A 22629-nucleotide genomic window follows, 5' to 3' on the forward strand; every position below is an offset into this window, starting at 1 on the left:
ATGCCCTTAGTCAAAAGATTGGCGTATGAACAGGCCAATAAAACATGTCGGGAAGCTCTTAGACCATGGCAGCATAAGGACATCCCTACCTTTTTGAAAATCTGTAGGGATGTCATGGATGATGTAGTTTCTGGATCACATGCTGCAGTAGCAGTAACCCGACAATTTAGACAGAACATGAGGGGACGTATATGCTTTAGATGTGGTCGAGAAGGGCATCTAATGAGGGAATGTAGGGCCAGATTTCCAGCCCGAGATCGGCAGGGCATAGAGAACTCGAGAAGACCAGGCCTTTGCCCACGCTGTAGAAGAGGAAATCATTGGGTCAGTGAATGTTACTTTAAAATAAACAGCGCAGGCAATCCCCAGAGGATGCCAAATGAGCCGGGCCCCATAAGAAGATCAGGTGTATATGGTCAACAGCAAAAAAACGGGTGCAGAAGGTGCGAAGGGATCCAATTCAAGGGGCAGTTACCGTATTTACGGATGGAGCTAAAGGCGGAACAGGAGCAGCTATATTTAACAATCAACGATATTTTGTTTTAACAGCATCCCCTTCTCCACAACATGCAGAGTTAGCTATTATCGCAACAATATTACGCAGAGAGAGTGCACCCATGAATATTTTGTCTGATAGTGCATATGTGGTGAATGCAGTTCAGATGCTCGCTACACAGTGCCTTATTCTTAAATCCTCCTCAGTCTATTCTTATCTAAGTGAAATTCAGGGGTTATTAAATCAAAGAGAGCATGCTATTTACATAGGCCACATAAGAGCTCATTCTAATTTACCTGGCCCACTTACTCGAGGAAACATGATGGCAGATCACTATTCAAGATTCTTGCTTGCATGCACCGCTTTGGAACAAGCTAAAGAATATCACTCTAAATGGCATGTTAACACCCACACTTTAAGTTTTAAATTTAATATTCCCCGCAAGCAAGCAGAAGATATCATTAGATCCTGTGAAAAGTGCGTTGTTACCATAGTTCCAAAGATTTCTGCGGGAGCCAATCCCCGTGGCCTTAAACCAGGACATATCTGGCAGATGGACGTTACACATATCCCCTCTTTTGGGCGACAAAGCTGTGTTCACGTCACTGTAGATACATACTCAGGTGTAATTATGGCCACAGCCATGAATAAAGAAGGAGTACAACAAGTAATCCAACACTGCTTGCAGGCTTTTGCAGCCTGGGGAGTTCCTCATGTGATCAAAACGGATAACGGCCCAGCGTATACATCAAAGCGTTTTGCTGCATTTTTGAAAGAATTCGGAATCTCCCATATTACCGGTATTCCATACAATCCACAAGGGCAAGCTGTGGTAGAACGCGCTCACTTATATTTAAAAAACTTAATAATTAAACAAAAAGGGGGAATAGGGGAAATGGCCACATCCAACAAGGATGTCTTGGCCCTAGCTCTTTATACAATTAATTTTTTGAACAAGAAAAAGAACGGTAAAACACCTGCAGAAATGCATACTCAATCAGTTGATAAGGAATCAATACAGTGGGTAATGTGGAAGGATTTGCAGGACAACCAATGGAAAGGCCCGTTCCCCTTACTCAGAAGAGTACGAGGTGCCGTTTGTTTTTTTCCACAGGGTGCGGCACAACCAATATGGACCCCTGAGAGAAGAATTCGGTTGATAAACCTGCCAGCAGAAGATCTAGAAGAAGAAAACTCCATTTGAGGAAGAAAACAATGAATAACCAATCCCTGGGATCTTTGGAATACGGGACATTTTTCAACAAACTCTGAAGTAGCACGACAAACAAGAGTCAATAGCATGAAGATCACACTGAACTTTACACAGGCGCGTATCAACGCCAAAAAATAAAAAGAAAGGGGGATCTGTGGGGAGCAATTCGGACTATACTGTTACTGGAATTAAGATTTATTCTATGCATCTGCTCTCCCACAATATGGCGCTGGGAGAGAAGTAAACAGCTTCTACCCAGCTGCCTCTCACCAACTTGACAAGCTGCAGGAGCTGCTCCTGATTGGAGGAGAGCGGCGTGCTCGGCGTGTGGGCAGCCGAGTTGGGATTGGTGGAGAGGACTATATAGGAGGAGAGAGACGGCATGGTGGTGTGGGTTGGTTGGAGAGTGCGTTGGAGAGTTCGCGGGGAAGTTCGTTACTTCGTTCTTTCTCATTTCTCTCTACTCATTCTTGCTCTGGGAGTTTGCTGTTTACTTATTCTTACTTTACTATAGAAAGGACTTGTAAAAAAAGGGAACAACAAGCGCCCGGTCCGGTGCGGCTCCTCCGCGTGCGGAGGAGCAGCAGAGCATGGTCTTGAATGTGGTGAAACCACATGATAGATGCTTTATTAAAAATCTGTTCAGTAATAAATGCCTTGTAAAATTAAGGAAATGGGTTTGCCAATGATAAAAAATCATCTTGAAAGCATTATTAATAGACTTGGTTTCTACCTTTCTTCTATCACTTACTAGCCATGTGACTTAACCAAGTGGCTTGATTCTCTGGTCCTCAGTTTCCTTATTTGTAAACTATGGTAAACTTTGTCCTCTCATTCTCATATGCTGGTCATGGTGGGCAAATGGTAAATAAATACATGACAAATCATGAAGTTATGGATGTAGTTGTAGTATTTCAAGCTTTAAATATCACCAGCTATCATTGAAACTCATTACGTTCTAATTGTGTTAGTAACTTAATGTTATCCTGAGTAATGCCTAATTATTGATTGTCTCCCCTAAAAGCATGGCACAGGGCTATTTTAAGATAATAGTCTACTTGAAGGAACTACAGGCAATGCAGAACTATTCTGGTATGTGATGTTATTGAGGAACAGGTGGGGACAAATTTGAGGCCTTGGCCACATTCCTGAGATCCTTATGATGATAACTTACCAGGTAGAATGACAGGCCCTATGTTGCATGTGCTGCCAAGAGTGAGGGAAGATATGTTAATTGAGTAGAAATGTTGACTGTGCTTTGTTGCCTGTGTACATATGTGGAGCAAGGAGAAATAAGTGGAAAGGAAGTGAGAAAATTAAAGTGTTATCCTAGAAAATGCTTTGTTCTTGGACTGTATTTTGTAACAGAGAGCATTAATACTATGATAATTTTCCATTTTACAATGGAAAAGTTCATTCATCTCTAGCACTTTATGAAGTTGCAAATCAAGAATATTGACTCTACTGAAAATTTAAATGAGCATTCACATATTATAAGAAAATGAAAGCTGGATGCTAGAGAACCTTAAGATCGCAAAATTTTATGAGGATAAGTTTGGCCTAGGAAACAATGTTAAGATTATATTTATAGAGCAAACTAGGGCATGTTGATTTATAGTAAATAAAAAAGTTAGATTCTGTTATGGGTAATATGAATGGCCTATTTTGTATTTAGTACTTTTCTGGAAAAATATCCACAACCTTTTCCAAGAAACCTAAATAATTTTGCTGAAATGGCAGCAAAACATGGCCCTCATTTGATTTTTTATATGATAAAGGCAAATGTATTGGGGGAGCTTTTATAAGACTATCATGGTACCTTGAAAGTCAGGAATAGCAGAGTTTCACAAGTGAAATGAGATAGAGCCACAATGTCAATATTTGTGTACTGAAAAATGTGACTTGTGAAACTTGGCTCCAATTACCAAGTGCTTCAGAGCCTTGCAATTTAAAATTACATTAGTAATGAAAACTGATGAACACAAAATTTCCATTTTTAAAAAAACAGTTCTACCCAACTTGCAGTTTTTGAGAAAAATAACTTAAGATAGTTTTGGCAACTTCTGATTAAATATTTGAATCTGGTTTTCTGCATACAAAGCACATTTTATTCATTATGTTAACCACACAGTAAATAAGTGAATACCACAGTCATTTACTTTGCTTAGTAGAACTAAAAAGTTAAGTATTAAGTGTGTAATAAATATGTAGAAATGCAAAAGCATAAAGAATGTTATTGGAATACTGTGTACAAAAAACAACATTCTTGTATCTTATCACTACATTTTTCTTGAAATTTAATGGAATAATCCTAATTTCATTTCTTATGTAATTATATAAAATGTTTTGGTTTCAAATGTAATTTTGACTCATTCCTTCATTTTCTTGAACACCTTGTTCCTGTATGTATTTAATCCCTTATTTTAAAAAACTTATTTTTAATTTTCCTTTTTGATAAAAACATTTTAAAATAATACCTTGTTTGAGAGAACTTTTAATTGGCTATCAGTGACTTCAGATCTTTTTCCTTCAAGTTTTCTTCTAGGTATTATTACAGATTTGAAGATAAATAGCTAAATCACAATTTTAACCATTCTATATAAACAATGCATGTGTATTATATGAGTTTCAATCAAATGATGCTTATTTCAGAGTCATTTTTCCTGTTTTGCAGATTTTTTTTTTTACATCTTTTTGATGGGTACATATTGAAAGTAATGCTGGACATCTGAGGGTAGATAGGCTCTTTAGTCATTAAAGCTGAGAACTGAGGATTTCAGATGACATTTTCAATGATATTTAAATTTCTTTTAAAATTATTTCATTTAAAAATTTCTGATTAACATGCAGTACTTGTATAAATTTCATATTTTCCTCCTTCAATGAATTTATGTATCTTTTTCACATGAGAAGGGTGAATTATTTGAGTTTTTTGGAGAGAAGTTTTGTAGCTATAGTTACTGAAGTGAAATAGATGATATAAATTTAAATAATACAAGCACAAGTAACAAATCTAAAATTAAACTGATGTGTAAGATTATTACACAAATAACATAAATCTAAGATTAAACTGTTGCTGGCAACTTTCTCAAGAGCTCTAAACAAATTTGTGTGGAGTACTTTATCTCTAGTTAGCTACCACAGCTGATAAATTTTCTTTAGAATTTTATGAATCTAGAAGACCTGTCAGGACCTCAATGCTTACAGAGAATATAAGAATTGCACACATTTCCTTAACTATTTTCGCTGGTCACCATTACTGGAAGATAACACAGATTTCCTCACGAATGATGAAGACCTGGGTTTTAGTGCCCCTTTGTTTTCAAATGTACATACTACTTCAGAAAAGGCTGAACATGAAAAAGTATCCTCTTTGCTTCTTCCAGAATGAGGGTTAAGGCTGATAACCAGAGTATACCATGTTCTTTAAACTTCCCAGGAAATGGAAAGGGATGTGATCTAGTATGAAAAATCCTTAATCTGGAGGTACTTTTTTTTTTTTTTTTGGTTCAAGATTTATTATTTATTTATTTGAAAGGCAGAGTGACAGAGAGGGAGTACACACAGAAACACATACATCTTCTATGCACTGGTTCACTCCCCAAATGGTCTCAACAGCCAGATCTTGGCCAGGCTAAAGCCAGGAACCAGATACTCCATCCTGCTCTCTCAGGTAGATGGCAGGGGCCCAAGTACTCAGGCTAACATTCACTGTCTTCCAAGGTACAGTAGCAGGGAACCAAATTGGAAGCAGAGTAGCAGGGACTTGAATCGGCTCTCTGATATGGGACATGGATGTCCAAGTGGCAGCTTAAACTGCTGAGTGACAACATCCATGGCAGAAACAAGTTGCTTAAGCCATCACCTGCTGCCTCCCTGGGTGTACGTTAGCAGGAAACTGGATCAGAGATGGAGGAGCTGGGATTTGAACCAGGCACTCCAGGGTGGGATGCAGGTGTCCCAAGCAGCAGCTATCGCACCTGAGTTTATTTTTAAATAAGTTTTTAAATAAATAATTTTTGTGGATTTTAGTTGTCTAATGTGCCAAGACATTTTAAGTTAATCTCATATATATTTATGTACATCCCTATGACACACATATTTTTTAATACAAACAGAATGAAACTTTCCATATTGCAGCTTCAGATTTGTGTACTAATTCTATATTTATGGATGTATTGCTAGTTTTTCCAAATATGAGATTTTTGTTTTGCTAATTAGAGATATTTTTATGCACTTAGTGCAAATTTCTTAAGCATTTTATGCCTCTTATTTTTTTTCAGTTGTTTGAATTTTAAAGAATTTTTTAGGAATGAAATAACTTTAGGAGCATAAAATATTTTTACACAATGCAGAAGAACTGGATTTAATTTGAGAAGACAGTCCTTCATGAATTTCCAAGTATAAGATCCTTTGTTTAAAAACTTACATTAGGGGCCAGCATTGTCACATAGTGAGTAAAGCCGCTGCCTGTGACACTGGCGTCCCATATGGGTGCCAGTTCATGTCCCAGCGGCTCCCCTTCTGAAACAGCTCCCTGCTAATGGCCTGAGAAAATCAATGGAAGATGTCCCAAGGGTTTGAGCCCTACCACCCACATAGGACACTTGGAAGAAGCTCCTGGTTCCTGGGTTTTGCCTGGCCCAGTGCTGGCCATTTTGGCCATCTGGGGAGTGAACCAGAAGATGGAAGATTTCTCTCTCTCTCTCTCTCTCTAACTCTTTCGAAGTAAATAAATCAATCTTTTAAAAAAATCTCCCAAACCCAAAACTTATCTGAAAGATATTTATAGATAATCCATGATCTTCAAATGTTCCTTACAGTTAGTTAGAATTTCTAACCATAACATTTTATCTCTTCTCATTTTTATAGAGAAAATAATATCATCCTGAAGAAAACACACGTGGTGGTGTACAGTTCTTAGGACAATTTAGTAGGATGGGGAGACCTCTGTAGCATCTTTGGGGTCTTGGCATGTGAAACCCCCTCACTGGATTTTTTGGAGGTATTTCAGCATGGTCATTAACAGTAGGGGACTAGAACCAGACTGTCTGGATTTCAGTTTGTGCTAGTCATTAGCTGGTGAATCTAGGCAAATCATTATCCTGTCTCTGCTTCTCTCCTTTGTAAAATGCCATTAATGAACATACTCTTAGGGTTGGTTAATATGTAAACAAGAATATTTTTAGTGTATGGCATACTCTTTGGTGTTGGTATGATAGAATATCTGCGACTGGATAATTTATAAAGAACAAAAGTCTATTTCTAACAGTTCTGGAGGCTAGCAAATCCAAGGTCAAGGAACTTACATGTTGTGAGGGCTTTCTTTCTGTGTTATCTTATGGTAGAAGGCAGAAAAGCAAGACAACCTGCACTTGGCTTCCATGCACAAGAGAATAGCTAACTCATTCTTAAGCTAACTAACCTAGTCCCTCTGTAATGCCATTAATCCATTCATGAGGGCAGAGCCTTTGTGATTCAGCATCTCTTATTAGGCACTAACCTCCCTACATGGTGCAATAGGAATTAAATTTCTAACACATGAAGTTTGGGGGACACGTTCAAACCATAGCAGGTACATAGTAAATCCACAATAGATGTGAAGAGTTATCATGGTGCAAGACTAATAATTAATAACTTGGGCTCCTTTGGTTCTCAACAGGGGTTAGTACTAAATGTCTATTTTAGTCTGGTATGGCTGCTTTACTTTAGACTGGTTATTTTATAAACAACAGAAATTTGTTATGGTTCTGGAAGCTGGGAAGTCCAAGATCAAGGTGCTGGCAGATGTAGTGTTTGGTGAGGGCGTGCTCTCTATTACACAGATGTATCTATTGGTTGCATCCTCGAATGGTGGAGGGGCAAAAATGCTCCCTTGGGCTTCTTTTATCAGGACCCTGACTCCATGACCTATTCATCTCCCAAAGACCCGCTACTTACTTCCACTGCACTGGAGATTTGATTTCAACAAATGAATTTAGAGGGGCCACAAGCATTCAGACTACAGCAGTTTCGTTCCCTTGCAAGAAGCTTTATATGTGTTTGGGAGCTTGATACCTATTTTGTAAATAAACTTTTATCTGTTTATCTATTTGAAGGTCAGAATGGGAGGAAGGGAGGGAGAAAGAGAGAAAGAAAATATCTGCCATCTACTGGTTCACGCCTCAATTGGCTGCAAGGCCAGGAGCTGGTCCATACTGGAACCGGGGGCCTGGAACTCCATCCTTGCCTTCCATGTGGGTTGCAGGGTCCCAAGTACTTGAGCCACCTCTGCTGCCTTCCCGGCAAGTTGGACTGGAAGCAGAGGAGCCAAGACTTGAACAAACACTCTCAGGGGTTGCTTGGATCACAAGCAGCAGCTTAACCTGCTGCACTACAGCGTTGGCCCCTATCTATTCTGCATTCCATTTCACTGGTCATGCAGCCCAACACAAAATAAAGGACATGATCATATTTAGGGTGAATTTTAAAACATATGATTGTATTTTGAAAATTAATTATTGAAGATGGTTAACATAACATCATTCTGTCTTCCATGCTTATATGACAGAAATCATGGGTAAGATTTGGATTGGCAGAATCAGCCCTAAAGGCATTCGGAGCTGGCTGAAAAGCTCATGAGAGTATTTCAGGCATGGAAAGCCAAGACACTCTGGCAAAAGATCTCTGCGAGTGAGATCCCAGTGGAAAGAACAGGCCATCAAAGAAGGAGGTACCTTTCTCTGAAGGGAGGAGAGAACCTCCACTTTGACTATGACCTTGTCTAAACAAGATAAGAGTCGGAGAACTCAGAGGGCTTCCATAGCCTTGGAAACTCATGACTGGAGCATAGGGAGATTACTGATGCCATAGACAGGAGTGTCAATTGGTAAAGTCAACAACAGGAGTCACTGTGCACTTACTCCTCATGTAGGATCTCTGTCCTTAATGTGCTGTACATTGAGATTTAATGCTATAACGAGTACTCAAACAATATATTTCACTTTGTGTTTCTATGGGGGTGCAAACTGTTGAAATCCTTACTTAATGCATACTAAACTGATCCTCTGTAAAAAAAAAAAAAAAAAAAAAAAAAAAAAAAGAAAGAAAGAAATTATCAATTCCCAACTTGACTCTCACTGGGATTAAACATGACAATAGGTCTGCTCTGATTTCATCATCATTTAAAAAAATCATCTATTATTTTTCACTTTATGTTTCTGTGTGGGAGCAAACTGTTGAAATCCATACTTAATGTATACTAAGCTGATCTTCTGTATATTAAGATAATCGAAAATGAATCTTGATGTGAATGGAAGGGGAGAGGGAGTGGGAAAGGGGAGGGTTGTGGGTGGGAGGGACGGTATGGGGGGAAAGCCATTGTAATCCATAAGTCGTACTTTGGAAATTTATATGCATTAAATAAAAGTTTAAAAAAAAAAAGATTTGGATTGGCACTTATTATCAGCTGTTTTTAAACATCTCAACTCTGAAATTTTTTTGTAGAAGCTTCTGGAATAATGTTTTATTCTCTTATTCATGTTTATTCTAAATGTACTCATATGTTTGCTTAGTTATATCAGACATTTTCTTAATTGGTAGAGTTGTTTGTAAGCCCTATCATCTGAAGACAAGTCATTTCTTAGTAGACAAGGGCTCAGTGACTGAGTTGGGGGATGAAAGAATTTGGGGATTACTGGGTGAGTCTGGAGAGGTTGAAGTGAAACAATGATGGAGTTTGGCTCACCATGATTGGTAAGGAAACAAAGTCTTCTGACTTGGCTGTTGATGGGAAGTTCAGGGTAGTTTCTGTCAATGTCAGAGAAAAGTAGAGCAGATGATCTGAGACTGATTTTTTTCAAGAAGCTTCATTTCCCACGCTGTGCTGCTGCCATGTATGGTTAACTGCGGCATGAAATAGGATAAAACCAAGCCAGGAAGGTGTGGTAAGCCCGGGCAGTTTGTATCCCATCACTACACAAATACAAGTAGTTTGGGTCCTAAAATTCCTCCCTCATTTATATTCTGGTCGAAGACTATTTACGTCTCAAATAAGTGACTGAGGATTTTACGACATGATTCATCCTCAAGATGCAGGAAAGGCTGTGTTTTCAAGATCCCGCCCTACAGAGTTTTTTCACCTTTTGCTTGTGGAAAAGCAGAGGAGGCAAAGCAAAATCTTTTGCTGGCCGTTTTCTTATGAGTTCATGAAGATGTCTCACCCTGCTGTTTTGTAACACATCTGTACCAGGGCTGGGGAACCTATTTTCTGCCAAAAGCCATTCAGATATTTATAAATCATGTATGGGCCATACAAAATGATCAACTTAAAAATTAGCCTGCTATAGATTTATTGAATTTCTTTTTTTTCTTTTTAATTTTTTTGACAGAGTGGACAGTGAGAGAGAGAGACAGAGAGAAAGGTCTTCCTTTGCCGTTGGTTCACCCTCCAATGGCCGCCACGGCCGGTGCACCGCGCTGATCCGATGGCAGGAGCCAGGTACTCATCCTGGTCTCCCATGGGGTGCAGGGCCCAAGGACTTGGGCCATCCTCCACTGCACTCCCTGGCCAAAGCGGAGAGCTGGCCTGGAAGAGGGGCAACCAGGACAGAATCCAGCACCCCAACCAGGACTAGAACCCGGTGTGCCGGCGCCACAAGGCGGAGGATTAGCCTAGTGAGCCACGGCACCGGCCGATTTATTGAATTTCAAGTCCTGCTTGGAATTTCCTTGGAATGTTCCCTACCCCTGATAGGCACTTCTTCTTCTTCTTCTCCTTCTCCTCCTCCTCCTCCTCCTCCTCCTCCTCCTCCTCCCCCTCCCCCTCCCCCTCCCCCTCCCCCCCTCCTCCCCCTCCCCCTCCCCCTCCCCCTCCCCCTCCCCTTCTTCCTCTTCTTCCTCTTCTTCCTCTTCTTCCTCTTCTTCAAGTATACCTTTTTTAAAAAAAGATTCTTTATTTATTCAAAGGTCAGAGTTACACAGAGAAAGGAGAGGCAGAGAGAGAGAGAGAGAGAGAGAGAGAGAGAGAGAGAGGTCTTCCATTTGCTGGTTCACTCCCCAATTGGCCGCAATGGCTGGAGCCAGGAGCCGCGAGCTTCTTCCGGGTCTCCCACGTGGGTACAGGGGCCCAAGGATTTGGGTCATCTGCTGCTGCTTTCTCAGGCCATAGCAGAGAGTTGGATCAGAAGTGGAGCAGCCAGGTTTCGAACCGGCATCCATATGGGGTGCCAGCACTTCAGGCCAGGGTGTTAACCCGCTGTGCCACAGTGCCGGCCCTGATCAAGTATCCTTTTTAATTTCAAGGTTTGAGTGATCACTTACACAGCTTTAATTCCACAGAACAATAATGCATGATTTCAACATGGTTTTGTATTCAGTATTCACTTCTAATATTCAAGGATAATTTGAAGCTGGGGCTGGGGTATTAAATGTGCAGACTCATTCATCAAGCTGAACTCCTTCCAAAACTGCAGCTCTCTCTCCCAGAGCACCCCTCAGGCCATTCACAGGAAGTCTCATTTCTCTGCCCATGAGTATGTCCTCAGAAGTTCTTATGGTCCCAGGAGCATTTCCTCTTTGGGAACAAAGGAGACCCCCAGCACCCTCCCGCGGGTGGCCTCAGACTAGATCTCCTCTGATAGGACCTTCTGATTGAAATATCAAGTAAGAGGGACAGGTTTAATTATGAAGGTTAGATTGAGAGGACTGGCAGATAGGTGGCAAAGAAGAAAAATGCCGGGTGATGGAGAGACCTTGCTCACGGTAGAGTGTGCTTTGATGTAGGAGCCGCACTCAGAACACAGAATGCCCTATTTGGATGCTGCCCCTTTGCTTCAGGCTTCAGTTTGTACTTAATTGGATCTCTCACTTTAGATCTTGCCTGGAGAACCAGGCCCTTGGTGCTGCCACCCTGGAGAGAGAAAAGCGAACCAGAATTGTACAACATAAAGAGGGAATCTAAAGAGACCATCCTCCACCCCAGCCCCTAGCAGTGTCCAAGCACTTTGTTCCTTTCACTTTCCCTGCCTGCTTTCCTTCTTGATCAAGCCTGGAACTGTTTCCTCTGTGGAAGCTGACATGAAAACCCAGAGAAAGACAAGATGATGGCTGCTCTGTGGAAGTGTGGATGAGGCAGTGCTCAGAAACCCTCCTGGTTGTGGTTCTGTTAAGAATACTAAAAACATCTGATCATTTATGTTGAAAACAGAAAGTTGGACATTTAAATGACTTATGTTTCTGACTTGGACATCTGGGACACTATGTACCAGCTGAACTCTTCTGATAACAGAGAAGTTCTTGGCCTGACTTGCCAGTCTAGCTTCTGAGAGTTTAAATTCTGTTCTATTTTGTACTGTTTTTAAACTTTCTAAATACTAAGTTTGAATATGGTAGCAAAATTCTATGTGTTTATTTTGTTGCTGTCTTTATCATTTAAGATCCTATATATGTAGTACACATAATTCTACTGTTGTAAATTGAAAAATTCTGGTAAATTTAAATCTAAATATTTTAAAGTTAAAAATTTTTATGTATTTTATTTACTGTAAAGGCAGAGGGACAGAGGGAGACAGAGAAAAACACAGAAAGCCCCCATCTACTGATTCATCCCTCAAATGCCCTCAACAGCCAGGGCTGGTCCAGGCTGAAGCCTTGTACCATGAACTCCACCAGGGTCCTCTGTGTAGATGGCAGGTACCCAAACACTTGACCCCTCATTGCTACTTCCTAGGGTCTTCATTAGCAGGAAGCCCAACAGAGTTAAGACTTGAACCCAGACAGTCTGGTATGGGACACAGGCATCTCGAGTAATGGCTTAACCACAGTGCCAAGTTCCCACCTATAAATCTACATATTCTAAGAAAGGCTAAACACTTCCTATTCTCTAAATCAGATCTTCATATCACAAATGCATTACATTACAAAATCATTATTTCATTATTTGAGAGTTTATGAATTAATGTCTCCCCCAAAATTAGAGTTTACGAAACTCAAAGAATCATAAATTTATTAAATTCTTTATATCACTTTCTACCTTGAAGTTATTTTCAACCTAAGGAAGAGCAGCTACTTGAAACTGGAAGGACATAGGTTATATATCACATAACATTCCACTAAAAGGAAATAGCTGCCTGCTCCTTATTCCTCTAGGGGGCAGTGCTTCCCTTCTACATCACTAACCCAGGGAGCAATTTAAGAGCCACCTTGTTTCGCAAGACTAGCTGTGCTTCATTCTGATCATATTTCCTTCTCCCTTTCTCTTTCTCTCAAAATTTAAAAATATATTGTATAGCTGAAACATTTAACAAGACATGTTTTTAACCAGAAAATATCCAAGATAATTAGAACTTCCATAAACTAATATTTGATTTGGATTTTTAGGGAAGATTTCTTTGGCTTTCCTTCTTTATTTTCTAAGAAAGCATAGAAAGAGCTTGACCTGTGCTCTAAATTTAGTTGTAATTGAGTTCTCTTTCCTGAAAGAAACTTTTTTTTCCCCTTAAAAACCATTTTGATTTAAGTTTCCAGATTTGTCACTTGACTTACTAAAAAACAAAGCAAAACAAAACATAAACAAACCCCAAAAGCCAACCAAAACAAGAACCAAAGAACTAAATCTGTCTGTTTGGTTTTGCTTTTCAATATATTTTTCATGCCATTTAAATTTTTAAACTATTCTTCTTGTGCCATTGATGTGTGTGTGTGTGTGTGTGTGTACACACATGTGTGCACATGCCTGCGTCTACAAGGGGGAGGAAGTATCTACAAAACAAATGGATCTGTTAACAAAATGAAAACCTTCTCCATCCATCTTCAGCCCACTCTCACCCTCATGAAAATAAAAAATAAAATACATTAAGGTGGTAAGTAGACTTGTAAGATAGTTCCCAAGATTTCTGGCCTATAGTTATTTTATTAAACACTAACCTAAGTACTTCTGTGATGGGATTTTGTAGATGAATTAAGATCTCAAACAATTAACTTTAAAAAAAAAAGGAAAAAAATTAGGTTGATCTAATACCATTACACAAATCTTCAAAGTCTGTATCTAGAGATCAGAGACAAAAGTCAGATTGGGTTCAAATGTGAGAGAGATTCAATTCAGAAAGGGTTTCCCTTGGTGATTTTCAGATGGAAGAGGCCATAGAACAAGGACCCAAGGGTGTTCTGTATGGGCTGAAAGTGGTAGCCAGCTGAGAGTTGGCAAGAAAACTAGGCCCTCAATTTTACAATGCTAAGAAATTAAATTCTTCCTAAACCAAATCAGATCAGAAGAGAACCCTGAGCTTCAGTTGAGAGCAGAGACTGGATAACACATTGATGTTAGCTTTGTGTCACCCTGGGCAGGGGCCCTTCTAAGCTATGCATAAATTTTTGACCTGTATGTCTACAAGGTAATAAATGGGTGTATTTTAAGCCTTTAAATTTGTTGCTATGCTGCAGTGGAAAACCAAATAAATTTCTTTAACATTATGCATTATGTTTAGAGAGTTGGCTTGAAAAGTAGAAGCTGTCACGTGATGTGATACTGAAACAATAATGTTCAATATTTGGGGATTGGCCAGGCCCTGGCAATCTCATCAGACAATCCAGGGAAATAGGTATTGTGGTTTTCCCAGTATTCTTAGCCTGACACATATTTGAAGAGTATTGATTTATTATTGGCTTTGCCTAAAATTTGTGTTTTTTTTTTCTAGAAATTAAGTCAATGAAGTGAAACTCATTTGTTTAAAGGTTTTACTTCAAGTTAGTAAAAATGTAAGCCAAACAATTTTCATTAATTGCTATTATAATTGCCTGTAATTCTGTTGACAGAAACATGTTGGAGTTAGTCGTGCATGAAAAAAATTAATATCTGTCCTATGCAAAGATGAAAACAATTGGTTCATATTGTTGAATTAGTATTTGGTGGCTACTTATAGTAACAATCTTCCTAGTGGAAACAAATACAGTCCATGATACTAAATGTGATATTGCAAGCATAGCACTCTTTTACTAATTTGAAGTTTAATAATTTAGAATGCATAATTTAAAATGTGTGTGTGTGTGTGTGTGTGTGTGAGAGAGAGAGAGAGAGAGGAGACGGAGAAGAGTATGGGAGAAAGTATTGAAAACTTTGTGTTTTTTCGTTATTTGTTTATTATTTCCTTGCTTTTTAGCTTTAAGACCCTTTCTTTTCCTTGCAGGCATTGATTTTCCCTGAATGCAATCATAATAACAAATCTCACTGGACTTAAGTTTGTCCCCGCTGACTTAACCCCTCTCAGAGGGTGTCTTAAATATTAGTATCTCAGCAGGTTAGGGTTGGCTTGAATGCAGTGTAGAAAAAAAATACTTCAATTCCTATAAATGCTTAAAAGTAATTTTTGAATTGATAAAATGTACATGTGGTGTTTCAGGAATTTTTTTTTTCTTTTGGAGAGTTTCTTAAGCAAAGACTACAGAGAAAATTTCTAGGATAAGAGATAAATATTTTCAATCTATGACTTTCAAAATGAAAATTGGCTATTCATGTAAGAGGAAGGGGAATAGAAGTTGAATGAGGAGGCCTGATTAATGATTTAAGAGTCAGGATGAGGCCAGCGCCGTGGCTCACTTGGCTAATCCTCTTCCTACGGTGCCAGCACCCTGGGTTCTAGTCCCATTTGGGGTGCCAGATTCTGTCCCGGTTGCTCCTCTTCCAGTCTAGCTCTCTGCTGTGGCCCGGGAGTGCAGTGGAGGATGGCCGAAGTGCTTGGGCCCTGCACCTACATGGGAGACCAGGAGGATGCACTTGACTCCTGGCTTTGGATCGGCACAGCATGCCGGCCACAGTGCTCTGACTGTGGCGGCCATTTGGGGGGTGAACCAACGGCAAAGGAAGACCTTTCTCTCTGTCTCTCTCTCTCTCACTAACTCTGCCTGTCAAAAAAAAAAAAAAAAAAGAATCAGGATGAGTCTTTCTCTCTCTCCCTATATATATATATATATATATATATATATGTATTTAGTTGCAAGGATGGATTGATTTACAGTGGAGGCTTTAAAGAGGGAGTCTAGGATGATTGTTGTGGAGTGGCATGGCTGAGGGCAAAAGACCCGTGAGGTGATGGATTTGAGTGAAGGCATAAAAGGAAGTTCAGAGGACCAGAAGGAATGGGACATCAAGGATATAGCATAAAGGGATAAAAACCCCTGTCCAAGATAGATATGTGTTAGATATTTACTATGGCCAGAGAACAAGGGATCATTGGCTAAGTGAATGTATAAAATAAAGACATGGCTGTTGTATTAATTTGCTAGGGTTGCTCTAATGAACCCCCATGGACTGGGTGGTTTAAACATCACAAATGTGTTTCCCACCAGTTCTACAGCCTTTTTTTCCCCCTATGGACACTTTTTCTGGTTTGTAGATGGCTGTCTTCTTCTGTGTCCTCACATGTTCTTCCCTCTGTGTGTGTCTGTGCCCAAATCTCTAATCCTTGTAAGGATAACATGGATTAGGGCCCACCTTAATAACCTCATTTTACTTATATTACTTCTTTAGAGTCTGTCCCCTGGCACAGTCACATTCTGAGGTAGTAGCGGTTATGACTCCAAATAAGAATTTTGGGGAGATACAATTAACACTGTAACAGGCATGATCACTTCAAGTTTGTTGTGAGTGTAATTTAGGCTGTGGGAATAGAGAGGAACAGACAAGCCAATAAAAAGAAGAATCATTAAGATGGGATTACTGGGAGTATAAGATAGATGCATTTATTATTTCTCAAAAGTATATGTGATGAGCAAGCTGTGATATTAGGAAATCACCTTTTTTGAATGGGAAGATGTATTTGAACCTGTTCAGTATGAGGTAATGGCAGGATTGGAAGATATTCTGTTGGAGACTTGCAGAAATGGATGGAGATGGCCTCTAAACCCAGGCCACCTGAGGTGGGGTATTATACTTTGCTACTTTTAGTCTCACAGAGGACATTTAGGGAAATGCTGGAATAGTTTTCCACAAGCATCTAGACTTAAAGAGCAAATAAGCACACAGAGAAGAATCAGATGAGGCTTCATAGGAGCCATGAAAGCACCAAAGTGGAGCCTGTCACCTTCGCTGGATTCCTTACTCACACTTTGTTTTCAGGGGGAATCTAGGGGGCAAAGAAAGACTATTTTATCTGAGGATAAGGTGTATTATTTCTTCTTTTGTGTAGCTCTAAGTTGTGTCTTTATTAAACATTTTATGTTCATTAACTTTTCCTGTTGGCAAGCATGATGGATTTGATGATAGGCCAGAATGGGGACTGGTCATTTCACAAACATTCCCCCATCATCAACATGGTACCCATTGCAATCTCTCTTGTAGATGAGATTATAAGAATGGGTAAGTTTCAGTGGAAATAAAACAAAAAGAGCAAAAGAGAAAAGTTACCTTCATGGTATGATTTCACTAAGGAGAGGAAGAATTATTTATAAAAACAAAGAAACCTTTAGGAATGCAGTCTAAGAGAGTAGATACGAAATAAGCCAAAGAACCACTGAGAAGAGGATTTGGCAAGCAAGAGGCCATTGATGTCAAGGCAATACCTACTTGTGTGGGAGGAACAGTGGGGGGTCACAGCCAATGTATTGTTAGATGGAGAGGTATCCTAACTAGGAAGAGGTTCTGTTTTACTTTTTACAAAATTCTTTGCCATCTTAAGTTGCTTCTACTGTATAAGAATATTTCAAAAAGTTCATGGAAAATCCTATTATAAAAAAACATGCACGAATATCAAGTTTTTTGAAGCTAAATAAACATCTTAAAATTCCATTTTTCTATGCACTTTTTGAAGAAGTTTCTTATGATACACTCATTTGTTATCTACAGCTTACCAAATGTTTTGAACTCTCGTCAGATTTCAGTAAGCTACAGTTCACATTTTAAATTATATTTAATGATCCAATTGTGATGAAGCCAAAAATGCAGTTGTGCTTTTCAGTGGTTACGTCAGAATTCACTGCTTGGATAAGCAGAGAGAACACAGAAATCTTTCTAACCTCAACCCATGTCTAATTTTTTGGCTGTCAGCCTTATTCAAATCTGTTTCCAGGGCCTTGGGGCTAAACATTTAATCCATGTTTATTCCCTTGAATAAGTAGCAGTATAAATTTTATGGTAGACTCAGTTCAGATGGAAAGTAACAGAGCCAGGTATGAGATTACTCCTGGGTAATGTTGACCTAGGACCGAAGTCTGCAGAGAGGGAAGACCCAGGTGCTAAGACTTGTCCCCCTGGGATAGGACTCTGTACCTGAGGATGGTATTGGAGGGCCTGGTTACACAACGCCTTTTCTTTTATGAGAAAAGATGAACTCTTCCTGGAGATTATTTTGGAAAATTCGTATCTAATTCTTTTTTGCTGTGAAGTATTTTTAGTGGAATTATTTTATTTCTTTTAATTTTTCCTTTCATATTTTAATCACTTGTTCTACCATTATTTGTGGGGTGTTCAGGCACTGTTCTGCATGCTCAGTGAACAGCTAGTGCAAATCTACCTGAGTGGAGCTTCTATTCTTGCAGTGGAGACAAATAGCAATCAGTAATATAATATCATATTAATATAATAGTTATATCAGTTAGTGTGTACATGATATAACTAAGTAACCTTAGTAAAATTATAGTGTAATAAAAAAGAAAACAATATAGTTTTTAGAAGATGATAAGTACTGTCGCTCCCCGTCTTCGTGGAGGAACGACACAGGACCCTGCGCTGTTCTTTTGTCTGCTCAGCCCTCCCCGGGTTTGCTGCTGGTTCTTCCCGGGTTGGCTACCGTCCCTTCCACCTCCGTGGAAGGGCGGTTCCCCCTGCCACTTGGGGAGCGGCACACCGCCGGCCGGCTCTCTCGGGGGCTGCTCAGGTGTTCCTTCAGATAGATGTTCCTGGTGCATGTTGTCTCTCTCCTCCTTTATAGTCCTCTTCCACCAATCCCAACTCTGCTACCCATACTCCGAGTACGCTGCTCTCCTCCAATCAGGAGCAAGATCAGCTCCTGCAGCTCAGTCAATCAAATTGGCGAGAGGCAGCTGAGTAGAAGTTGTTTCTCCCTTCTCAGCGCCATATTGTGGGAGAGCAGATGCATAGAATAAGTCTTAATTCCAGTAACTTAGTCTAGTCCGAGTTGCTCCCCACAAGTACTATCACTTTCTCTGGCCAAAATCAGTTGCACTTTGTATTTTTCAGACATAGGGCTTGTTTTAGAAAACTATGTTGGCAAATAAAATATATGGCTTAAAGTTATCATAACAAATGTTATAACCATAGGCAGCTGAAAGTTGTGATCCTCTCCAATGTTTGTGTTTATTCCCTCCCTATAAGAAACTGGCTTTCAAATTCCATAATTGTCTTGCAACTAACATAGCTTGTATCCATTAGCTTGTCTTTTTAAATCGTCAAGTAATTTGCCTAACCTACTGGGTTACACAAACTGTTCCATGTGATCCTTGAACATTCGTTCTTTCTGGATGGCTGAAGATGTCTTTGACCATCCACCAGGGCACCATTTACCCTTCCCTTGACAAGAGATGGGGCATATAACTTGCTCTTGTGTCTGCTGGAGTCCTGGGGCAGCCAAAGTGCTACCATTCGGACCTGAGGGGAAATTGTTGCCTTTTGTAGCAAGAGAAGGAAAAGGAACCACATACTGTGGTTTTAGCCAACTTACATTTCTCTCTCTGGAACTGCTGTATGATTGTATTTCTAGAAGTTTGTGGAAATGGAATTAAAAGATGAGTTTATTTTGGTGTAACAAAGCCTGAAATCCACACATATTTCTTTCATAATGCACACTTTCCATGAACTCTTTGAAAAACCCCTCATATGGCTTGTATGCTTGCCATTTCTAAATATTTCTATCACAGAAAACAAAAAACCTGATTCTCAGTATCTTTATTGGGAAAACAAATGCAGAAATTCACAATCCCTTAATTCTCATGAAGCTGAAATCATTGGGGAGAGATGTGTTTCAGAATCCAGGATTTTCCAGCTTTTTATAAAGATTATACAGAAAGTACCTCTACCAGATTTGTTTTGCAGAGCTCTTCATTTAAGCATTTTAACCCGAATTCTTGGACTTTAAGACTGTCATTGGTAGTTTATTAATTTTATTTACTTAGGGCTTATGATTTTTAAAATGCATATTTTAGCAAACAAAATTAGTATTTTATTTCTGAGTAGAATTTTTAAACAAATACTGGAAGATAACTTTGCTAGGATGTACAAAACATCAATGTTTTCATTTATTCCTACCATACCAAATTATATACTCATTGTCAGTTAATTTATAAATATCCTAGAAGGCAGTTATTTTAGGCATAACAAATAAGTTGAGTGGGCAAAGCAGGAAAAATGAGTGATTAATAATTATGTTTGTTTATTAAAAATGCGAATCATTTTGATGAACAATCAATAATGAGTTTTTCTTTCCCAGATTCCATTAAATTTAAATAAAATTCAGGGTACATTCTTATTCTTCAGAGTTTATGCAGTTGAATGTAAAACATCATGTATGCGGGTAACTTTTGGGAGCACTTGTTTACATTAGAGAACAAGAAGGAGATGTTATCATTTACTAAGTTTTTCAGCTCTTAGCTTGAGTAACACAGTAGGTAATTCTAACCATTCAGTGTTTGTGTTCGCTAATGAACCTTTTGCGTTTAAACTGAGATTTGTCTCTGATCTTTGGTGAAGTTCCCAGATGTTGGCCTTTATCAGAAAAGTTGGTATCTAGGAAAAGTTTTCAGAAAAATATGTCTCCTACAAAAAGTCCTCTCTTTTCTTGAAAGCAACTCAGCCAAATAATGTGAGCTATCAAATTGTTTCATCTTAGTACAGGGACAAAAAAGGAATGCTGGTCCGGGGGTCTCTAGCACATGCCAAGTGTTTTCTCGTTCTTTGCCAAGTGTACAGTTCATTGCTCGGTCACCTGTGTCTGTCAGTTTAGCACACGGGCAGCAGTTCTCAGCATCCCCCATTCTTCTCCAAAACTTCGATGGAGGCTTCAAACATTGTCTGGCTCATTATTTCCCAAGGAAGGTTAAGCCCTTTACTGTCAGACCGGAACGCTTCGCTAATTAGAGCCTGGCTTTGTCACTGAACGTGTCGTGTCTGAGAGCCCTCCCACTGTGACCGGGGGCTTGCTGCTCACTCGAATAAGTGTCCAGGGACCACGGTTCTCTGGGGGAAGACAGTCTACTATATCCTTTGTGACAGTTTTTTAGCTCGCTGAAATACCAACTCCTCTGTAACAGGCTTTAAGGAGGAAAGGATTCACAAGTTCACTGAGGATAATGTTCGTAGTACCCTGTGTGTGGAATCCACACTGAAACAATAAAGCAATACTTTCCAGTGTGGACTCAGACCCATAAATTTCCCCAATCTTTAAAGTGAATGTGTCAGTGGATCTGTTCCTTAGTATTTAACTTCATTTTTGGTAAACAAAACAAAAAACATGGTTCTTTTTGATTAGATTTTAAAAGGTCTTTGTTCCTTTGATTTAATTAATAGGAGTAGCACAAGATCAGTTAAACTATTAAAGCTATATCATATAAATATATTACTTCCATTGATTTTTCTTCTTTGCTTCAGAAATTGCATTAATTTATGCTCCTCTTTCAGTATATGGTTTTGTTAGCTGCAAGGTAGAAAGAATCAACTGGCAGGTTTTTCTGTCTTTGAACTGTCAAAGATGGCTTTTGGGAGTCAAGTCAGCTGCCCCTTTCTGTTTGCAGTGGTGCCCCACGGTCTTCTGGTTGACCATTGACTTCATCTTGATTTCTAGCTTTCCTTGGTGAGAGCAGGGAGCTGGCCAGCATGATACAAATGTCTTGGTGTTTCATTCTGTCATGGGTCAGCTAGCTTCTTAGAGAAAATTCCCTATTACAGATCAGAGTCATGGATTTGGCTGACTGATTCACAGATTAATTTTAGACACAAGGCTACCTCTGCAAACTTAATGAAAGAATGCATATGATAGAGGTGGGTGTTTGGTATGATGGTTAAGACTCTGCTTGAGACATCCATGTCCCATGTTAGAGTGCCAGAGTTTGAGTTTAGGCTCTGCTCCTGATTTCAGTTTCCTATAAATGCACCCTGGAAAGCAGCCGGTGATGGTTCAACTACTGGGATCTGCCACCCATTTGGGAGACACAGATTGAGTTTCCAGCTTTTGGCTTCTGCCTGGCACAACCTTGGATGTTGTAAACATTTAGAGTGGACCAACAGATTGGAGATGTTTCTCTCTGACTGTCAAAAGAATTTTTAAAAATTATAGTGTACTCACTCTTGTGGAAATATACTATGTAAGATTTTTCATGTTTGATGACTATTATGAATGCATTCAGATTTTATTATATTGATTTTACAAATAGTTTGACATCTTAATTTGGGATTTACAATATCTAGTTTAGCCCCTCCTTCCATATACAAATTAAGTGAAGGCAGAAAAAACTAATGAGATTTGAAAGTAAAATAAAGTCATGTTTAATATCAGAATTTTTCACCAAGAAAGAGTTAGCATGCTTCCTTGTAGAAAGAAAAAAAAAAAAAACAGAAAGAAAAAAGGCAGTCAATAAGCTATGGGAAATGATTCATAGAAATTATATTTAAAAAGTGACATATTTAATAGTTAATTCAAGAACTTTTCAGTTTCCTTGTCTGGGTTGATAATTTCTGAAAGACTATTGTTATGTTAAAGATTTAGCTAACCCTTTTTTTTAAAAAAAGTATAAAATCAATGATGATCTCATTATTGAAACTTTCTACATATTTGTCTTTTGGAAAGGTAAATCTTTCTTTTCTTAATCTTTCTTTTTCAAAAATATTTATTTATTTGAGAGGCAGAGCTACAGAGAGAGAGACAGAGGGAGAGGTCTTCCTTCCCTGGAAAGGTAAATATTTAGGTGTCCCTGTGAGCACTGAGTTTCTGGATGTCCA

The 22629-nt window shown here is 39.1% G+C and overlaps 1 long non-coding RNA gene across 4 annotated transcripts in view; it reads left to right on the forward strand.

The window, feature by feature from the left end:
- The window catches only part of LOC127492783 (uncharacterized), a 576898-nt gene that overhangs the window by 29657 nt on the left and 524612 nt on the right, over window positions 1-22629 (forward strand). The window contains exon 3 of one of the 4 annotated variants that reach the window (XR_011381941.1): window positions 1611-4183. The exons of the other annotated variants lie outside the window; for them this stretch is intronic. This is a non-coding gene — a long non-coding RNA (uncharacterized lncRNA). Of the gene's footprint in view, window positions 1-1610; window positions 4184-22629 lie in introns of those variants that run through there. 4 annotated transcript variants of the gene reach the window in all.

Source organism: Oryctolagus cuniculus, chromosome 14, assembly GCF_964237555.1.
Source record: "Oryctolagus cuniculus chromosome 14, mOryCun1.1, whole genome shotgun sequence".
Lineage (NCBI taxonomy): Eukaryota > Metazoa > Chordata > Mammalia > Lagomorpha > Leporidae > Oryctolagus > Oryctolagus cuniculus.